A 20,803-nucleotide genomic window follows, 5' to 3' on the forward strand; every position below is an offset into this window, starting at 1 on the left:
GGTAGATGGGGGAAGCATTATAGATACCTCTCAGCTAGTAGAGCCGGTCTCGCTAGCTGGGCGGGACTGATGGTAAGCACCAGTACCGGTGGGATATAGAGACTGGTAGAATATCATAGAGGGAAGCACAATGGACCAATACAAGTCTAAGTGCATGGGGAAACCCACCCTCTCTGAATAACTAACTAACTAATCTGTTAGGAATAGGGGGCCCGGCCAACGTGGTTGCGAAGTTTCCTCCTTGAACGTCCTGTACTTGGTGAAGAGAGGAAACTGTGAATCTCCTTGTCATAATGTTTTATTCATCTTCATATTTCATTTCTCTGAATTTCAAATAAATCTAGTCGGAGTTGGATGGCGGAATTCCAAGGGCCTCAGCTTTCCAGCAACACATAACGTGAGGTTTCCGGAAATAAGGTGAAACCGAGAGTTTCATCTTGTTACATTAATGACGGAGGAAAAGTTACATAACGAGTAATCCAACTACAGTTTCTGATACCTTATTATTTCATCTTAAATCGAGCGAAAAACTGGAACGGCCTTCGGTTTTACTTTGAAACTGTTACATACAAGCATTTGTGGCTGGGTAAATATTATATGGTTCCTGGTTTCGGCTCGCTCAGTTGCGGATTCGAATCCCTCCCAGGGCATGGACGTCTGATTGCGTTTGCGTTACATAAAATCTCTCTCTCAACCACCGCCTCTCATTATGGAGAACTGCAATGACTCGGTCCCCCGTTCTGTGAAGTCGGTTAAGTAATCCGTGACATTAGCTTATTCATCGTGCTTCACAAAAGACTTCTATTCATTGCTACCATTAGTGAAGTAACTCCTATTTACACTACCGTGATCCATTTCATAACACCAATTATATTAACTGAAAGTCGCTGTTTAGTAACTGGCGCTGTTGCTTTATATTTTGGAGGCCTACGTTTCGAATTTGGACTTGAGACCGATCAACATAAAGTATTCAGAATATTCCTGTGTATTAAGATTAATTTTGATATTATTAAAAGAGTACTGGTTTGCTTCCTTCCACAGCGTTCTCGTTTCATCGGATGTTAACCTCACATTTTAGGCATTCCACTTAGTTCATAAGGAGTTATTAAACTGGAGAATAACTTTGGTTTAATAACAATGCCTGCTCTTCCATCGCAGCTTTCATGACAGCTCCGTGACTCCTACGGAGGCCTGCATTTCAGATCTATGTCTGATATTTTATTGCAGCATCCTGTTACACTCACACAATATATATGGACAAATACCGTCTTAAGTGCAACAATTTTATTGTAGTTTTTCTTCTTTTTCCTTCTCCACACTACATTTGAAAAAGAAAGAGAACAAAGATCTTATAGACNCCCACAAGAAGGTAAAAAAGGTACATTCTTACGCACGTATTTTACTTCCGTACATATTTGAACGTGAGGTTGTACATTATGTAAACGATCTCTCATAAATGAAGTGGAAATGTGTGAATCATAATGAAAGAAATAACATTTTAGTCTCCTTTTCACCTTACAGACAAAATCTTCGCCAAATATTGTTAAAATAAACCACAAGGTATATAGGTCGGATTTATTTTTGAATAGAAAGATAACAAAAATATATTTAAAAACTCCGTGGTTTTAGTCCGCAAGCGAGCTATAACGACCGAGCGACCGCCGCTTGTCGATGAAGTTAGTGACAACTTTTGCGGTTAGAGGGTGTCGCGTGGTCAGCACAACGAATCCCGACGACCGTTAATTTCGGTTTTCTAGACCGGAGCCGCTATTTCCATAGCTGGTGTTAATTATTCCTTATCTATTCATATTCCGAGAGTAACAAGCCATGCTACACGACGTATCTAAAGCAATATGCAAACATAAGACCCTACTGCGACAGAACAATGGCTGGCACAAGTAGGTACCTAGTGTGATGTGACGTTATGTGATTGCCGCAGGTCTCTTTAACAGAATAACAAAAGAAGCGTAGGGTGAGTGACTCTGACATTCGGGAATTGTGAAAAGTAAGTTTCCATGCAATGTTCTGGTTAAGTGCCACGTTAAAAGTGAAAACCTTGGAATGGGGGACTAATCAACTGAAGTCAGTGATTACAAGTTGTGGGGTGTTAAAGTGGCCCTTAATATGAACTGATAGAGTGAAATTAAAAAAAAAAAAGTATATTCGTAATCGTCTAATAAAATTGTCATATATAAAATACAGAATAACAGTAATGTAACATATGAAAACTAAAATTTTACATGTGAGCCGTCTGAACACTTGTACTGTGTACGTAAAGAAGGCGAAGCAGCATCTAGTGCAGTGGTGAGGTCCAATTCGGAAACAATAAGAAGACTTTACTGGCAGCATTTAAATGAAAACAAAACCATTTTCCTTATTGCTTTGCCCCTTGAGTCCCACAGAAAATAATATATATCCTTAAAACTTACATTAATCATGTAAGATCTGGGGTTTTCACGGCGTTGACTATGACTAATGCCGTCTTCCGGGATGTGCCGTCGTGTATATCTTGTGTGAACCGACGTTTCGGAGGAACGTATCGCATCAATCTTCAGGGTAGAAAAATCCGCCAGTGAGGAACAAGCTTGAGCAGGTGGTTGTAGCTGGTTCCTCGCTCGTGGATGTTCCTCCGAAACGTCGGTTCACATAAGATATACATGGCGCCACATCCAAGAAGGCGGCATTCTTCTTACATAAACCATTTTATTGAACAGAACAATGACAATGAGGAAGTTGTTGCTGTGACCGTCCAAACCTGTTACAGTTCTCCGTGGACGCTCTGGTCCTTTCTATTATTGCGGAAGGGTGCCTGGCTTTTTGGCGAGACCGATTTATTAGCATGTTATGACTTGTTTTTCGTATCTGGACAGAAAACAACTGCCGTGTTTTTGTTTAAATGCAGTTTGGATGTCCGGAAGGGGACAAGGTCCCCACGGGAAGCAAGTCTGTAGTTTTCCGAAGATGTGAGCTGACATGTGTAGCTGTCATAAAACGTCTTCGGAAGGGTGTAGCTGGGCTATGAACTAAAGAATATAATCTCTTCCACATATGGGGTTCCGAGTTCTGTATCTTGGGAATTGTTTTATTCTGAAAAGTCGTTATGCGACTGGTTTCTGCTGATTGCATGATAAATTTGACTACTTAAAATCAGCCAATTGGAGACAAATTCTTATCTCGGAGAGAGGCCGTCAATTCAAATCCTTCTTAGGGTTAAATTCACGTTATAGCAGGATGCTTGTCTTGGGAACTTGGCATTTTGAATTTGATCTGCACTCATGTTTCTCTAAATTTATCAGTCCTTCATTTTAGATCGTCAAAATCTGATAATATTAAAGGGACATATTACTTTTTGCTTGCGAAGGAAGTTGTAAGATTTCGCTTCTGAATAAATAAACAATTTGTGGACAGTGGAAGTTGTGTTTTTGATTTCGAACAGTGCATTGGATTCAAGGGTGCAGTTTCCAGTTGTCTCAGCATTGCCGTGACAAGGACCTGAGAGGAATGAAGTAGTCTTCCGAAGGCGGCAAGAGTACAATGTTAGGCCCCCCATACACACACAGTTTGGCCTTCCGATCGACCTTACAGGCAAAACTGTGACAGTTTACCCCCTCCCTTTCCTCCCCATACACGCGCAGATAACGCGGCAGGCTTCATGCCACAATCACGGTCTTCCAGGCTATAGTGCTAATCACACACGTCACGTGCTACGGGCCTGCAGGCAGAACTGACGGACTGACAGGTTTCCCACAGGCCAACAGTTCAAACGATTGGCCGGACGGCCGCACCACACATATCAGTTTTTCCTTTGTCTTCAACTGTGCAGACCGAACTGGAGGCCAAACTGTTTGTGTATGGGGGCCCTTAGGAAGAGGGACGGTCACAGTACTGATTTTAAGCCGCCAAAATATTGATATTTTGCCCTATTTGAGAATGAATAACACGGAGGCAGCTTCCTAGTCTTTCCTCGTAGAGTCGGTTTCTGGATGTATTCTACACAATGTTCATCTTTGAAAAGAATTATACACAGAGGTATATACTTCGGAAAAGTCTTGTCATCTGTAATTCTTCTTAATGAGCACCAGAATATTATCACACGGAGCTTATAGAAGAGGTGCAATGTCTCGAAATATTCTCTTAGGTCTTCATTGCACTGTAAATCTATAATCTCCAATCGAAATTCGTCTGGAACAATTCCGAAATTAACACCAAATAATGTTGGAGACAAATGGAAAGCGGCCTTGTGCTCTGCTTTCCGTCAGATTATGTGTGGAACGAGAGCACTTACACAGATAGCCTTATTACACACATTAAGTCAACAGTAATTTTGGTTTCCAAAGGCCATAAAATATTTTTCTTAATTGTGTAACTATGGCCTCATTATTTAAGTGTCCGATATGTCAAGTTTCATCATAATCTATCAGAATACTCAGAAGAAACATATACAAGGGCCTTAGAATGATAAAAAAAAATAGTGTGGTTGTATAACGCCGCTGGTGGTTTTACATTTGGGCAGGCTGGTGACATGAAAATGATCGATTTTTTTTCGAAACATGTTTTAAAGAAATAATTATTTGTGTAGTGTGATTTTAAGTTCATTATCAAGTGAACATGTTTTTGTTACGAATGGGCTGTGCCCACAGCTGCGAATAAACTCGTCTCGACATGAAGTCCGGTATTTCCCTGACTTACACAGCCAGGATCAATAATACGCGTGTGTCGTTCATCAAACAGCTCGACCTGCTTGTTACCGGATAAAACATGGCCGTATCCATGCGTGTTCAAAAACGCGACCGCATTTCCGAAAGTCGCCAGAATAATTAAACTGAAACGCATGCAAACAAAAAACGTGCGAAGAAGACAACATGAGGACTCGAGGCCCGCATATGTTCACTAATTAGGTTCCGCTTTTGGCTATCCGAAATTTAAACCAATAATTATAATATATCTAACTACATTTTCCGTACAATTAAATTGCCTCAAGTATATGAGATAGAAGGATCACATGACACTGATGACGTGACATATTATTACAAAATGTCGTTTAGAAAACCGGAAGGACAATACCAAATATGAAACGACACTAAAATAAGCTTGGGTTGTAATGAGGCAGGTTGTGAGGATATGTACTAGAGTCATCTGGCTGAGGATATAAACCAGTGACGGTGTTTTGTGGACACGGTTATGAATCTTTAATTTCCTTGAAAGGAGGGAGTTTTCTGAACACTTGAGCGAGCATCAGGTTCTGAAAAACGATTTTACATTAAATGTTTGAGCTAATTTGGTATATAACAATTACTGCGGTGTGACGGCCAAGGTGCTTGCGTAATAAATAAATAATAACAAAAACAATAATGATGTTCTAAAAATGTTAGAAGATAAAATAAATCAGCCGCCTTAACTGTATAAATTACGAGTATATTAACATTATAATATTGTGACATGTTGAGCTATGGATGACGCCCCTCCCCCCCGTCAGCCGTGATGCGCCGAGCGAAGCCGAAGTGAGCCGAAGTTAGCCGAGTCCTAGCATCCTGGTCGCTAGGCAACGCGAGTCAACAGCGNCCCATGCACTTAGACCTGTAGTGGTCCACTGTGCTTCCCTCTATGATTTCTACCAGCCTCTATATCCTACCGGTATTGGTGCTTACCATCAGTCCCGCCCAGCCAGCGAGACCGGCTCTACTGGCTGAGAAGTATCTATAATGCTTCCCCCATCTACCGGAGGTATTAGAGACTGCTGTTGGGCGGGAAACGTCGCAAGTTTGCTCAGTGACAATCTTACTGTAACTACACCACATAAAATAATGACTTCATTTCATACTTCTGAATTCTTCTGGCTTCTTTGTCTCACTTCTGTGTCTGACATAAACTTCCAGCCGACCAAATATGCGACACCGTCCGCAAAAGTTAATATTATCGCGTTCCTCCGTTACTGGGCTTTGAACAGTTAGTTGCCGTGGATATCGGCCTCCAACAATTAAAGTTACACTGCGTGCAGTGAATCATAGTACTAGAACCATTGTATAGCGGCACGTGGTAGCGTAGTTGATTGAGGCATTATGCTACACGCCGAAGGTCGCGGGTTCAAGTCCCGATGAGGTCATTGGATTTTTTTCAATTCACCTAATCCTTCCGGCCGCACTATGGCCCTGTGGTCGACTCAGCCTCTAATAGAAATGAGCACCAGGAATATTCTTGGTAGTAAAGGGCGGCCGGTGCGTAGGGCTGACAACCTTGCCGCCATCTATGAGCCGATTGTGTAGAAAATGTGGGACCCTCAACATCTCACAACCCTATGGCCCTCCACGGCCTGCTACAGGGATAGCTTTACTTTACTTTTTACTTTACCATTGTGTAGCACTGAACGCCTATTCTTAAACGCTTGGGAACGTGTTTACCTATTCTCTTCCTAGAAGCGGTCCAATCTGTCAGAATATATTAATTTAAGACAGTATCCACAATTTTTAAAATACATGCCCCATTAATATCGCTCTTCTATTAATTTACAAAATCGTCTTCTTTCCGAATTATAGTTTAGAAAATGCAGTAGTTCTTGAAATTCCTTTTACAAGTGAACTTAAATTCTTACTAGCCACTCTAGTTGAATCCTTCCATACTTCTCCAAATTTGTAACTCAGGCTTAGTGACGTTTCTTTGTATAAGGACATCGTTGATGAGACATATTATTTTTATTTTTATTTACTATTATTATTCTCAGTGGGGTGGGACTAAGTCCCTTGTACTGCGGCCACTTCTGGCCTATTGTACCAGCCCCAGATGATAGGTGAGGGTGATTGTGGAGCAATTGGTGGAATGAAGATTGGCAGGGGAAACTGAAGTACTCGGAGAAAACCTCCACCAGTGCCACTTTGTCCACCACAAATCTCACATAACCTGACCCGGGCTCGAACCCGGGCCGCCACGGTAGGAAGCCGGCAACTAACCGCCTGAGCTATGGAGCGGCATTTTGATGAGGCATAACTGAGAGGCAGAAAGGAGATGCACATAGGGTTGCATACTGGTTACTTAATGACCTTCGTTTTTATAATGAGATTAAAGTTATAAGAGGAAACGCCCTGGGCTCTTTGTAGGTCACGTTATGAGAATATTCCAGCTGGGACAGATCTAACACGAATAATATGTAACGTATCCAACTATTAAAGATCATTAGATGTGTACTGTAATCATTTTCATACTATAAAAGTATGAAATGTGTTATATACTTCCGGCCGGCCAGACACTGCGGGTCTGCTTTGTGCAGGTCTGGTAGGCGAAATGTGGCGGTAAGACAATGCCTGAAAGGATCGCAGGGGAAAATTATCGGCAGCCAAGGACGTGCTGTTTGTGCCAGTCCTCTGAACTGGTGTCTGCCCCGCCCACCAAGCAGTGAATTCAGGCGTGTGAACACCCACCCGCAGAGCTCTAGTTAAGCTATAACACTTAGAAAAATGAAATTCAACGTGGGAACATGAAAAGGGTAAAGGTATTCCTGTAACAGGCCGTGGGGGTCAAAAGGCTTGTGAGACGTCGAGGATCCCTCATCTTCTAAACCAGGGGTCTCCAAACTTTTCGAACCGCGGGCCACATCAGGTAATTCAGCACTTTCAACGGGCCGGATAAAATATGAAATTAATAACTTTAGGTATATGAGTTTTATTGAAAGCACAGAATTTCATAAACTAAATACAAAGTACATGAGAATAAATTATCGTATATTAATGACAACAGACAATAGCAGCAAATGCTCACATTTTAATCACAAATTATAATAAAACAATTAATGTGAATGATGGAACTCTTTTTGCATTCTTAAAATCTGATTAAATTGAGATTTTGAAACAATCTAATTTCCTGATCACTGGAATCCAAATCAGCAAACCGCTTCCGAAATTGTTCTTTCAAATCTAAAATGACTAAAGTTGCAAACGAGGAAGGAAATTCTGCTTCACCCTTTGCAACTCTGCACAGTACTCGTATAGCATATGAACAAAGTTACAATTTTTCACTTGCCTTTCCAGAAGTATCAACTTTGCTCTGAATGCCTTGATAAGTGCAAATAAATCACAGACTAAGTTATTTTCACCCTGCAACTTTAAATTCAAATGGTTCATATGGTTCACCAGATCAGCAAAACTGCTAATTTCCAAAGCCACTTGGTATCTGATAAAAGTGGTTCGTGATGGTTTTTCTCGGTAAGAAATATATCAATTTCATTCCTGAGCTGAAAGAAGCGCGAAAGAACCTTTCCACAGCTAAGCCATCGAACTGCAGTATAATATGTCAGGTCAATAAGCTCGGGATCACATTTACCAGTACTCATTGGAAAATTAGTTCAATTGGCACATTTCTGCAGAATTCTGTCGCGGGCCAGATAAAATCACATCGCGGGCCGCATGTGGCCCGCGGGCCGTAGTTTGGAGACCCTTGTTCTAAACAAACGGTTCACAGGTGGCGGTAAGGCTGTCAACCTTACGCGCCGGCCGCCCTTAACTCCCCCCCTCCCTCCCCAGGAAGATCTCTGGTACTCATTTCTGTTAGAAGCTGAGTCAACCTCAGGGCCATAGTCGACTGAAAGCATTAGGTAAATTGAAAAAAATCGAATGACCTCATCGGGATTAGAACCCGCGACCTTCCGGCTTGTAGCATGATGCCTGAACCAACTACGTTAACATATGCCACAAAAAGTATTGCCAACGGCACGTGGTGTTCCCAAGCGGTCACCCATCGAAGTACTAACCCCGCCCAATGTCACTTAATTTCGGTGATCGGACTAGAACCGGTGTTATGAACATGGCATGGCCGTTGGCTTATGATTTGGACACTGTATATTAAGAAGTCAATGATTCGACAGTTGACTCAAATATCGTCTCCAAGTGATTGGTAATCATTACACTTGCATATGTTTTTATTTATATACATATAAGGGGCATAGTCAGGTTCAAACCCGGAACCCTCTGAATATTAACATATCTACTAGCGTACTAGATATAATTTAAATTTGCACATCTAAGAAGCCGACAGTATGTAATCAACACAATAGCCACCACAGAGTATAAAAAACCGAAAATACACATTGCTGCCACGACAACAAAACATAACACAAAAAGAAAGAATATATAGGTTGATTGTCTCGCTAGGAATCCTAAACATTCCTCAGTAACTTTTTAATTTTTGTATGGTTCCCTATGAAAATTGACATGTACATATTTTGTATGTTGCGAAACAGGTCTACCTAGAGCAGCCGTTGAAAATGGCCCCTCCAGCATCGAAGCATTTTTGTACGAGAGTCTACAAATTGGCGAAGACATCTGGTAATGTGATATCGGAAGAACTCAGGTGGTGTCAGGTCTGGTGATCTTGGAGACCACAGATTTTTCTAAATTAATCGGTCATCGATTTCAGTTTCCCTCATGATTGTATTAGATGTGTGGCACGTTGCGCCATCTTGTTGCAAGTAACCTTCCGTTAATTCGTCATCTGTTAACTGATTCACAAATTCGCTGAATATATTCACATACACCTCCGTGGTAACAATTTGATCGAAGAATATGGGACTGATAATTAGTCTACGGTACAATGCACACCACACCCCAATTTTCTCCGAATGTAAAGGCTCTGAATGAATTTCATATGGGGTTTCTTCTGCCCATACACGCGCGTTTTGCGAGTTTATGTAGCCACTCAGACGAAGCCAGGCTTCATTCGTAAACCATGTAATGTCCAAAACCACCGGACGTTCCCCAACTAAACATTGGAACCATAGACAACACTGTTCGCATTTTGCCAAATCCGTTGGAAGCAACTCTTGGACATAGGGAGCCATACCAAAGTTACTGAGGAATGTTTGGGTTTCTTAGCGAGAGAATCACGCTATAGAAGAAAACACAACATGCTATTTTGAAATTACTTTAGGAAGAACACAATTTGGTTTTAATAAACTTTACACTTACAAGTCTTGCGTACCGTGGGACATTAGCCCACAGAGTAGCACTACATGCAAGTCGTCATATTGATGGCCACATGTGACCGAAACATGTCTTAAGTACAATATCAAAGCACTGACTAATTGGTATTCTAACCAGAAACCTAGAAAGTGTTACATTTACAAGGCTGCATACACGTACATTCACGAGCACAACTAATGCAACAGGTTTCTCAAACAATATTAGCGGGAGAAATGCTTAAAATTTCATCCAGCAAAATATGATATCGGATCCTAAGAGACATCAGCATGTTCAGAGTAATTATAGTATTTCGAATCTCGTTACCAACGCGTTCCTATAGTAGCTACAATCCATACGAATTTACGACACGTCCATGCGAAATGTGCATCTGATAACATTCGCGTATTGGCATTATATCTTCTGGTAACAACAGGCACCATAAAACTGTAGTATGTTGTTATGACATGCTCTAAACATAAAGAAAACTAGCAGAATGTAGCAACATATAGAGGCCTATTGCAGTCAGAATCGAGTACATTTAATAGCGAACTTTATACAATACAAAACCTGTTATTTGTTATTCTGATTGACGTAATACTTTTCAAACAGGATTGACCTATATACAAATCTACATATTGTACGTCATACTTTGGGTAGACGACCTCAAGGATGAAGAATCCTCTGCGTTCAATGGTCTGTCCAGTATGGTGATTTTGAGTGTCATTGCACATTCGAAATACAGAGTAATTCATAAGCCCCTGCGGAAATTCCGAACTCAGCAGCGCAACAACCAAGACAGACACAAAGCAGGCGCTTTGGCGTACTTGCAGGTTTCACCGCTAGGGGGCAGTCGTGACGAAACATGGCGGTTTAATGATCTACGTCTCCATCTGATGACTCGCCCACAAAGATGTTTTGGACACAGCATACCACTTGAAAATCTCATGGCGACAAGGGAATCAAATCCCGTTGGGCTATCAGATAAGTCACTCCAGCGTAAAACTGCGACATCTCGGAGTTATCTCCCTCCGTTATCAGGAACAGGTGAAGTGATCGTCAAACATGAATGATGAAACTTCCACATCACTCTTCAAACATTCTCATTAGATACGAGTCAGCCAATGAGAGATGAGGGACCGAAGTCGACGGGTTGCCCAAATATCTCAGAAAATCCGTCGTTGCGTCATTTAATCCTAAGGGCCGTGCCATAACTCAGGCGGTAAGTCTCCTGCTTCCCGCCACGGTGGCGGGGGTTCGATCCCAGGTCAGGTGATGTGGGATTTGTGATGGACAAAGTGGCACTGGGGCAGGTTTACTCCGAGTACCTCGGTTTTGCTTGCCAATTCTCTTTCCACAGACTGCTCCAAAATCATCATCTATCATTCGGGATTTTTATAATAGGCGAAATAGTGGCCGATGTATCAAGTGGACTCAGTTTCACTCCATCCAAAGAAAATAAAATAACTTTATGCGAAAGCCTTCGTTGGTCACGTTACTGCACGTACCTGACTCCTGTGACGTCGGACTGAGGGGGCGTGTGATATGTGGGCCGCACAACTCACTGTTTTCACTTCCTCATATACATAGCACTAGGAAGTCAAATCAGTCTCCAGATTTTGAGGGATTTACGTGTTTTCAGCGCGCCCAAATATGAAAAATTGCTCTTTGGAATGCCACCTGTCTGTCTGTCTGTATGTGCGCTTCTCTAGGCTTTTATTCAGATTTATCGTATCCATATAATTCGGGGACCGGTGAATATGACCATCCAAGGTAAAACATAAACAAAAATAAGTCTCTTTAGAAGGCTCCGAAACACAATATTTCAGTTTTCCCGATAATGGATCTAACGATTCTGAACAAATGTCCGCAGTTAATGGAAATTACCTCACTAAATATAATTAAATTGGAAGTACTCGTACTTTCAAGAAATCACGGTACGCCCTCTAGCGATCCAAAGGTGCACATGACATGTTCAAGATACAGTGGTGAAGAAAATTCCCGAAAATTTGCTGACACACAGAAAGCAGATGCCCTATTGGCCCGACCTCACCACTGCCTCAAAGTAGTGTGATTTTATGATCTCTGATCCACAAGGAAAAAACTGTTTATGATCCCCAGAACCTCGCTGGAGAAATTGAATCTAAGTCTCATTTTTAACGAAATGGTTCCAGCAACACAGGCTCTGAACGTAATGTTCAGTGAAGACTAAGATCAGTAGCACAGCAAGTACTGCTACTTGGGAAGGTTACAATACCATACTTAAACATAACCTCTAACAAAATAAGCAGGTTTCCACCCAAGGCTGGACGGCCGGGGTTTGATTCCCGGCAGGCGCGAGAGATTTTATCTTCACCACAGCGTCCAGACCGGCTCTGGGACCCACCCAGCCACCTACCCAATGGGTACTGCGGGCTCTTTCGCAGGGAGTAAAGCGGGCGGGGGGTAAAGCCGACCACTCACCCCCATCTAGAGCCGAGGTCAACAAAAGTGGACCTGTACCTCAACTTCTATATACTTCTTCATGGCGTGGGGCTTAATTAATTAAGCACAGGGATAACTTTACCTGTAGCTTTACTTTATCATGCATATCCCGACAAAGAAGTGTACACACACACTGAGAAATGTAAGAAAGGCCCTGGTCTTAAGGTTGTAGGAATATATTATATATTTTAGAATTAGATAAAATTTGTCAGCCGAACATAATGTTCGTATGTCATAAGATCGAAAGAGTATGACCCATATACACAGCTTATGCTGTAGCGAAAGAATCGCTGCATGAAGTTCCAACAGAGGGAATTGTTAGGTAATGTCAGAAGCTAGAGTTTATAGAGTCCATTTGGTAAAATAAGCCACTGAGACGAAGCTTCAGTGGGCTCCAACGGCTAGGCAGGACAAACGAAAGGTGACAAAATACGGGCGCCTGTAATCATTAAGAATTTCATAAACGGAAACGGTCATGCTGGTGCACTTCCTGGGGGACAAACCGTTTAGCAGATGCCAGCATTTAATTATCGACATGTCCTAGTTTATAAACACGGAAATAATATTAACACGAAAGAATGAATTCTTAATGATTTCGGAATTTCCGGTGCCCTCTATGCGTCACACGCCGGTCACGGTAGCCGAGCGGTCTAAGGCATGCAATGTCTTCGCTCGTTCGGAAGCCGGGATCGTGGGTTCGAATCCCACTCAGGGCATGGATGTTTGTGTGCGTTTTTCTGTGTTTGTGTACAGGTAGAGGCCTTGCGACGGGCTGATCCCCCGTCCAATGAGTCCTATCGACTGTGTATAGCATCATCATCATCATCATCATCATCATCATCACTGGCCTTTGTGAGCCCTGGTCTTCCTCAGGATTGCTCGCCATTCTTCTCCATTCGGTGCTACATTCCTTCAGTTCTTTACACCCAAAATTCTTATGTCGTGCCACACACATTCTTCCAATCTCAATCTTGGTCTTCCCACTTTCCTATTTCCTTCTGGTTTAGTATTAAGTATATTCTCGTTGGCACATATTATGTGTCCAGCCCATTCAAGCCTTTTCACCTTTATAAATGCAATACTGTCTGGTTCATTAAATAGTTTGTATAGCTCATGGTTATACCTCTTCCGCCATATTTCATTTTCTTCCACTGGTCCAAAGATATATCTCAGGATCCTCCTTTAAAATATACTTAACAGTCTTTCATCCGATCTTGACAGTGGCCAGGTCTCAGAGGCATAAGATAGCACTGATCTTATAAGTACTTTATACATCATAGTTTTGGTTTTCCTGGGTATTAATTGGGATTTCAGGTGTTTCCTAAGGCCATGGAGACATTTATTTGCCGCAAGTGCACGCTTTTTTATTTCATCACTGATGTCATATTTACAGTTAACTTCTGATCCAAGGTAAGTAAAACTACGTGTACAAAAACACCCCAAATTTATATGAACAAATTTCAATATATGCAGGTCCATTAGAACAGTATTTCTTGGTTACCGGCATGTACTTTGTTTTATTTTGGTTAATTTGTAGATTCATCTTTTTCTGCTGCTCTTTCCAAATTAAGGAAAGCTTCTTTCATAGATTTTTGTGTTCTACCAATTATATCGATATCATCTGCAAATGCCAAAATTTGAACCGACTTATAGAATAGAGTTCCCCTTGTGTTGATGCCTGCATCTCTAACTACCTTCTCTAATGCTATATTGAACAAAAGGCAGGCTAGGGAATCCCCTTGTCGATCTCCATTTCTAGTTATTATAGGGCTGGACAACATTTTCTGAATCTTAATTTGGCATTGGGTCTTTCTCATAGTGGCTCTGCATTCCGTGGAATGTGCATCTCTTCCATTGCCAGAAAAAGACTATCTCTATGTATGGAGTCATAGGCTGATCGGAAGTCAATGAAAAGATGATGTGTTTCAGTTTAGAATTCATTACTTTTCAAGGACCTATTGAATAGTGAAAATCTGATCGTTAGTTTAGCTTCCTTGACGAAACCCACATTGGTAATCCCCAATTATGCCTTCCACAAAGGGAGAGAGTCTGTTAAATAGAATGTTGGAAAATATTTTATATGCTATGCACAACAAACTAATTCCTCTATAGTTAGAGCATACCATGACATCGCCTTTCTTATGGATAGTTCATACAATACTTAGGTTCCATTCCTCTGGGATTATTTCAGTTATCCATATCTTAACTATTAGCTGATGCAAGTGCTTAGCATATTCTGGGCCTGCAAATTAAACTAATTCTGCCGTCATGAGATCCATTCCTGGAGCTTTATTATTTTTCAATTTTTTGATAGCTTGTTCTACTTCTTTTATGGTCGGCTCTGGCTCTTCAGCCTCAAAATTTCCTTGATTCCAGTCTATGGTCATACCGTCCGCTTGTTCTGAGGCATTGCCATTTAATAATTCCTCAAAATATTGCGCCCATCTTTCCAGTATTGCTTCATCGCTACTCAATATCGTGCCTTCTTTATCTCTACTCGTACATAAGGTTGTTCTAGGTTGAAAGTCATTTCTACTCTTGTTTAGTTTTTGATAAAACGCTCTAATTTCATTTGAACTTCTTAAATGATCCAATTCAATCAGTTCTTGTTTATCATATTCCCTTTTCTTCTTTTTATGCAATCTTTTTTCTTTTCTTCTCGCTTCACGGTATTCTTCCACGGCCCCTTGAGTATGGTTCCTTTGCTGCATTCTCTTATATGCCTGTTTTTTTTTTATTTGTCACTTGCTCTCACACTCCATGAAACCAATTCTTATACTTTATCCTTTCCATTCTTCCTAAGACTGTAGCACCAGCATTTATGATAACATCTCTGAGGCCCCTCCAGGCTTCACTGACATCCTCACTATCAGAGAGACCTGCCAGGCATTCACCAATTAATCCAGTATATCTGGTTGCAACTCCTTGTTCCACCAATTTTCCACAATTCAAATTCTTAGCCTGGGATCCATGTATCTTCCTTGAATTAGATATTTGACTTCTAATCTTTGATATTATTAAGTAATGATCAGAGTCAATGTTGGCTCCCCTGTAACTCCTGACATCCATCAAGTCTGAACAATGTCTTACATCTATTAGGATGTGATCAATTTGATTAAACACATTTCCATCAGGGGATTTCCAGGTTTGTTTATGTATATCCTTGTGATTAAACATTGTACTACCTACTACTATGTTTCTTGAGGAAGCAAAATTTATTAATCTCATCCCATTATCATTTGACTTGTTATGTCGGCTATGTTTTCTAATAACCGATCTATATACATCCTCATTCCCCACTTTGGCATTCATGTCCCCTATGATTATTTTACAATCCCTTTTTGGACATTCACCATATATCTCAACCAATTCATCATAAAAGGAGTCTTTCTCCTCACCACTTTTATCTTCAGTTGGGTCATGTGCACAAATAAGGCTATAATTAAAAAAACTTTCCCTTAATTCGTAGCCTACATGTTCTGTTAGATTTTGCCTGGAAGTTTAAAATAAGATGCTTCCTTTTTTTATTAACAATAAAACCTGTTTCAAACTTGTGACTCTTCTTCTGACAACTATAGAATACAACATGATCACTCTTTTCCATGACTCCTTTACCCAACCACCTCAGTTCTTGTATAGCAGTGATATCTAGTTTATAGCTATCTAGTTGTTCAAATAGCATTTTTAGTGCTCCGGCTCTGTAAAGAGATGATACATTCCAAGATCCAATTCTCAAATCCTTTAAGCATTTTCCAGGTCGTCTTGAATAGATCCGTCCGGCCACTCTTTCCTCGGATTTCTGAACAATTTAGTTTTTACGGTGTGAGGTTGTTGGCCTCACGCCCAACCCCCAACCTGGAGGACCAGGGTATCCCTCTCTGTTTGGCTCCTACCCCTTGACCTGTCCAGCATGGGTGGCCCTACCAGTAGCTATGCTACCGCCGGCATAGCTCTCAGGGTCTCAGGAGCTCCCAAACCCCACCACCACGATAAGGTGGAGATACCATTGGTGGGGTGTATAGGATCAAGAAACTGAAAAAGCGGCCAAGGCCCAACAGAGAGATGTAGAGTCATAATAAGAACAATAATAATAACAATAATAATGTTCAACACATAAGACTGTTGTGTAGCTGCTGAAAAATGAAGAAGGAGTAGTTGTAAAATGGGTCATTTTCCCGCTATGGTAAAACGTGTATAACAGAGAGGACTAATTAAAGAGTAGGCCTAATGATGACCTGCAGTCGGCAGCAGGGCGTGGTTCACTGATTAAGAAACAATGCTACATACAAATTGGAAAGCCGGGATAGCTCAGTCGGTATAGCGACTGGCTACGGGCTGGACGACCGAGGGGTCGGAGTTCGAGTCCCGGTAGGGTCAAGAATTTCTCTTATCCGTGTCGTTCAGACTGGCTCTGAGGCCCACCCAGCCTCCTATCCAATGGGTACTGGGGGCTCTTTCTCCTGGGGTAAAGAGGCCGGGGCGTCAAGTTGATCACTCATCTCCATCTAGTGCCGAGGTCAAGAAAACATGAATCTATAAATCCACTCCCCCACACGCCTTCATCGCGTGTGGCTTAATTGGTTAAGCACAGGGACAACTTTACTTGTTACCTTACACCTAGGTCTCCCAAGTGGGGTTTCCTTGTTCGATTTCCAAAATGAAATGCTGTATACATTTCTAGACCACCTCGTACTTCTTACAGAATCCCAACTGCTATTTCATGCAGTTGGTGAGGAAAGTTACGAATCCCTTTACAGCATAAAGAACAGGAATACACGTATATCGTGTTGGGTCGGTGCCAAACCCACAAGTTACATCAATTTGACAATGATTCATCTGTTACGAGTATGAGATATGCGTGGCCCTTAACGAAATTGTTTTATTGCTTTGTTGAAACTGATATTTTCCGAGGAGAGTCAGTGGAAACTCTCAGGTTAATCAAACTGAATTTCAGTAAAGAACATGCAGTATACATCTAAACTTCACCTGAAGAGAAAAAAAAAAGACGCTGGGATTCGATCTAATGATATAATGGGAAATATGAGGTTTATAATATATATAAATACAGTGTGGCATATTTGTTCAAGGCAAGAACTCTGAAGCCAGCAGTCAGCCGTTAGTTAGTAACGGTTTCGCAAACATGCATGTTTCCATGGCAACAATTGGATATAAAATTATGCGAATCGGTGTCTTCTACTCGGTCCGTGTCGAGGTGTTATAAGCAGGACAGTTAGTTGAGTCAGTCGGTCAGTGGCGTGGAGTCAGTTGGTCGGTGAGTTAGTTAATTAGAGAGTTAATTTACTTCGTTTGTGAGTGAGTTAGAGGACTGTTGGGGTTTAGGCGATATGAGCTGTTGTTCTGAAAAGTCGGTAGCTGAGACCAGCGATAGTTCGGGAACCCAGAAGAAGGGGAACGTACGTCGTTGGAAGCCGCTACCGAGCAACGGCTAGTGAAGACGTGACTGTGGACATTAGTGTAATAGTGAACTGTAAATTGTACTCACGCGCTGTACCAAAGAGTCCAGTCCAAAACCTGTAGTCACACTCATACACGTGACTATATTGTTGCGTGCCGCTTAGGGCCGGAATATTTGGAATCAGAACGCATCCATTGCTATACAAAACAAAGGCTAGTAATTCCTACGCAGCGAAGCCCAGGAAATCGTTGTCACGGAAATGAAAGTATAGCAGTGGTGTTTCCGCTGTTAAAAACGAATTTTTTGAGGCAGACACGTATTCCCGCGTCCGTTGCGTAACAGCGGGCGGAATTAACCCTTCGATAAGGTATTCCCTATTCAGTCCGAGTGCAAGATATAACAGTCCAACGTCGACCAGAGACAAGCAGAGTTGGTATTCGACTTTAGCAGGAGAAATTTCTTATCCGACTAGAAGAGAAGAGTTCTTATCCGACTAGAGCAGAGGAGTTCTTATCCGGCTTCAGCAGAAGTGTTGTAACATTGTAGAAGAAATGTCTAAATGACGTTATAAGTGGAATAACTGCAAGTGTGAGTGTAAGAGTGACTGTCCAATAAAGGTATTCGTTCAAATTCGAGAACCCACACAATTTCTTGTCGCGTTGCCTAGCAAACACGCAACAATAACTGAAATCACTCTACGAGAGAATATGCTTTTGGATAATTTCCGGTTTAATTTGCCAGACGATCAACATAAATAAAATAAACTGAATTTTTTTGATACTTGTGGGAAGAGAGGAAGTTCTTATCGAAAAGTAATTTCGAATACAGTAACCCAGACATACTTATGAGATAACAAGTACTCGCATTCTTGTTAATTCACGGAGACGGGAACCGTAGTGAGCACATGGGGTTATACAGAACTATGCTTTAAGATTCAATTAGAAACGACGGGGAGCCTCATTTAGTAAGTTTCAGAATGGGGACACCCGCATGCAAAGCGTGTTGTCAGCACTCCGAGAGCAACAGACCGGAACAAATGCATTCACACTGTTAGAGCCATAATTATCCTTTGTCCTTTATTGATAACCGCCACACTACTGTCTAGAAGCTCTACAAAGAAAATTAAATATATGTCTACATCCCAGAATCAAAATTGACGAAGGCATAATACACTAAGAGATCATTTGAAAAGGTAACAAAGTTGAAATACTTTGAGACAACAGATCAACATTACATATAAGTAAGAAATTAAGAATAGACTAAATTCAGGAAATGCTTGCTATCAATCAGTTCGGTTTTTTGTCTTCTCGATTTCTATTTAAAAACCCTGAGACTAAAACAAAAAAGCTATATTTACCTTGCATATTTTGTCTTATTGCGGAAGGAAAGAACGCACACTGCAAATGTTTCAGAACAGGGCGCCTTAATCTGAGAGGAACTGGGGGATACAGAAAATTTTAAACAAAGACCTTCATATTTTACAATTTCAAATAATATTATNTAAAATAAGGTCGAATGAAACATGTGGGACTTGTATCACGCACATTGATGACTGGAAATGTATACAAAATTTAATTGGACAATTCGAAGAGATCGCTTTGGACACTCACAAACATGAGGCATATATTTGGCGGTATAGAAATACGGTGCGAGGATGTGGACTGGATTCAGTTGGTCCAGGGTTTGATTATCAGATTGCAACAGTACCCTTCTAGTTTAATATTTACAATTATTGAATGTTATACAATACTGATCACAGTGGCCGCGCGGACTAAAGCATGAACCGTCTTCACCCGCTCAAACACTGGGATCGTTGGTTCGATTCCCACTTGAGGCATGGATTTCTGTGTGCGTTTATTCTGTGTTTAAGTTGTCTTGTATGTAAGTAGCGGGCTTGCAATAGGCTGATCCCCCGTCTAAGGAGTCCTACATTCTGTGTAAAAAATCAAGAAACTGAAAAGCGGCCAAGGTCCAACAGGAGGCTGTAGAGCCATAGATAGGCATATGCCACATAATATACTCATTTGAAAAGTATTTTTTTAATGCTAGTGGGGTGGGACTAAGTCCCTTGTACTGTGGCCACTTCTGGCCTATTGTACCAGCCCCAGATGAAAGGTCAGGGTGATTGAGGTGAGGGTGATTGTGGAGCAATTGTTGGAATGAAGATTGGCAGGGGAAACCGAAGTACTCGGAGAAAACCTCCTCCAGCACCACTTTGTCCACCATAAATCCCACTTGAACAGACCCCGGGATCGAACCCGGGCCGCGGCGGTGGGATGCCAGCGACTAACCGCTTGAGCTATGGCGCGGCCTATCATTTGAAAAGTAACTACCTCCTTGGAGCTGACAGTCACTCAGCTGGTCAAGAAACTCTTAACCTTTTATGGAACTCGAAGTTTCATACGAGAGTCCAACATAGAAATTTGTTCTAAGCCAGCTGAATCCATACAAACATACGTTTATTATCTTCTCGTCTATATATAGGTATCTTCCATTCAGTGATCCTACTAAAATATATGCATTTCTCAATATCCCCGTGCGTGCTACATGCGCAGTTACAAACTTGCCGTTAAATAAACCAAGCCTAATGTCTTACCTCTTGGTGAACCGCGTGCGAAGTTGATCTGTAGGTCTATCTGTCAGACTTGCTGTGACAATGAGCTTATTAAATTGAAGTATCAGCACAGTGCTACCTATACACACGTTCGTGTTTTGTTTCAGAAACAGTTAAGTTGGCTGAGTCAAAATATTGCTTTTTCCCCGCCTGGGTAACCATAACAACCCGCACCGCCCAACAGACAAAGCTGATTGGCTGTATGACAAAACATTACGGGCAACATCATTTCCGGTTGCTGTGCGCCGTGGGTTTAGGCTACCTTACGCGCCGATGTGATGTAATGTCACCACATAGCATCGTTTCCTGACTGTATGTCGCTATATTTAATTATTCACACAAAATTCA

General features: G+C 41.5%; 1 protein-coding gene and 1 non-coding gene across 3 annotated transcripts in view; both read right to left on the bottom strand.

Moving 5' to 3' along the window:
• Positions 1 to 20,803, bottom strand: part of LOC111872364 (calcyphosin-like protein) — a 58,611-nt gene that overhangs the window by 33,071 nt on the left and 4,737 nt on the right. Inside the window, exon 1 of one of the 2 annotated variants that reach the window (XM_023866164.2) lies at positions 20,438 to 20,597. The exons of the other annotated variant lie outside the window; for it this stretch is intronic. The gene's annotated coding sequence lies outside the window, so the exon portion shown is untranslated. Of the gene's footprint in view, positions 1 to 20,437; positions 20,598 to 20,803 lie in introns of those variants that run through there. 2 annotated transcript variants of the gene reach the window in all.
• LOC111872376 lies at positions 8,689 to 8,807 on the bottom strand. Its single transcript, XR_002844219.1, has one exon. It is a non-coding gene; the product is annotated as a 5S ribosomal RNA (ribosomal RNA).

Source organism: Cryptotermes secundus, unplaced genomic scaffold, assembly GCF_002891405.2.
Source record: "Cryptotermes secundus unplaced genomic scaffold, Csec_1.0 scaffold144, whole genome shotgun sequence".
NCBI classification, from domain to species: domain Eukaryota; kingdom Metazoa; phylum Arthropoda; class Insecta; order Blattodea; family Kalotermitidae; genus Cryptotermes; species Cryptotermes secundus.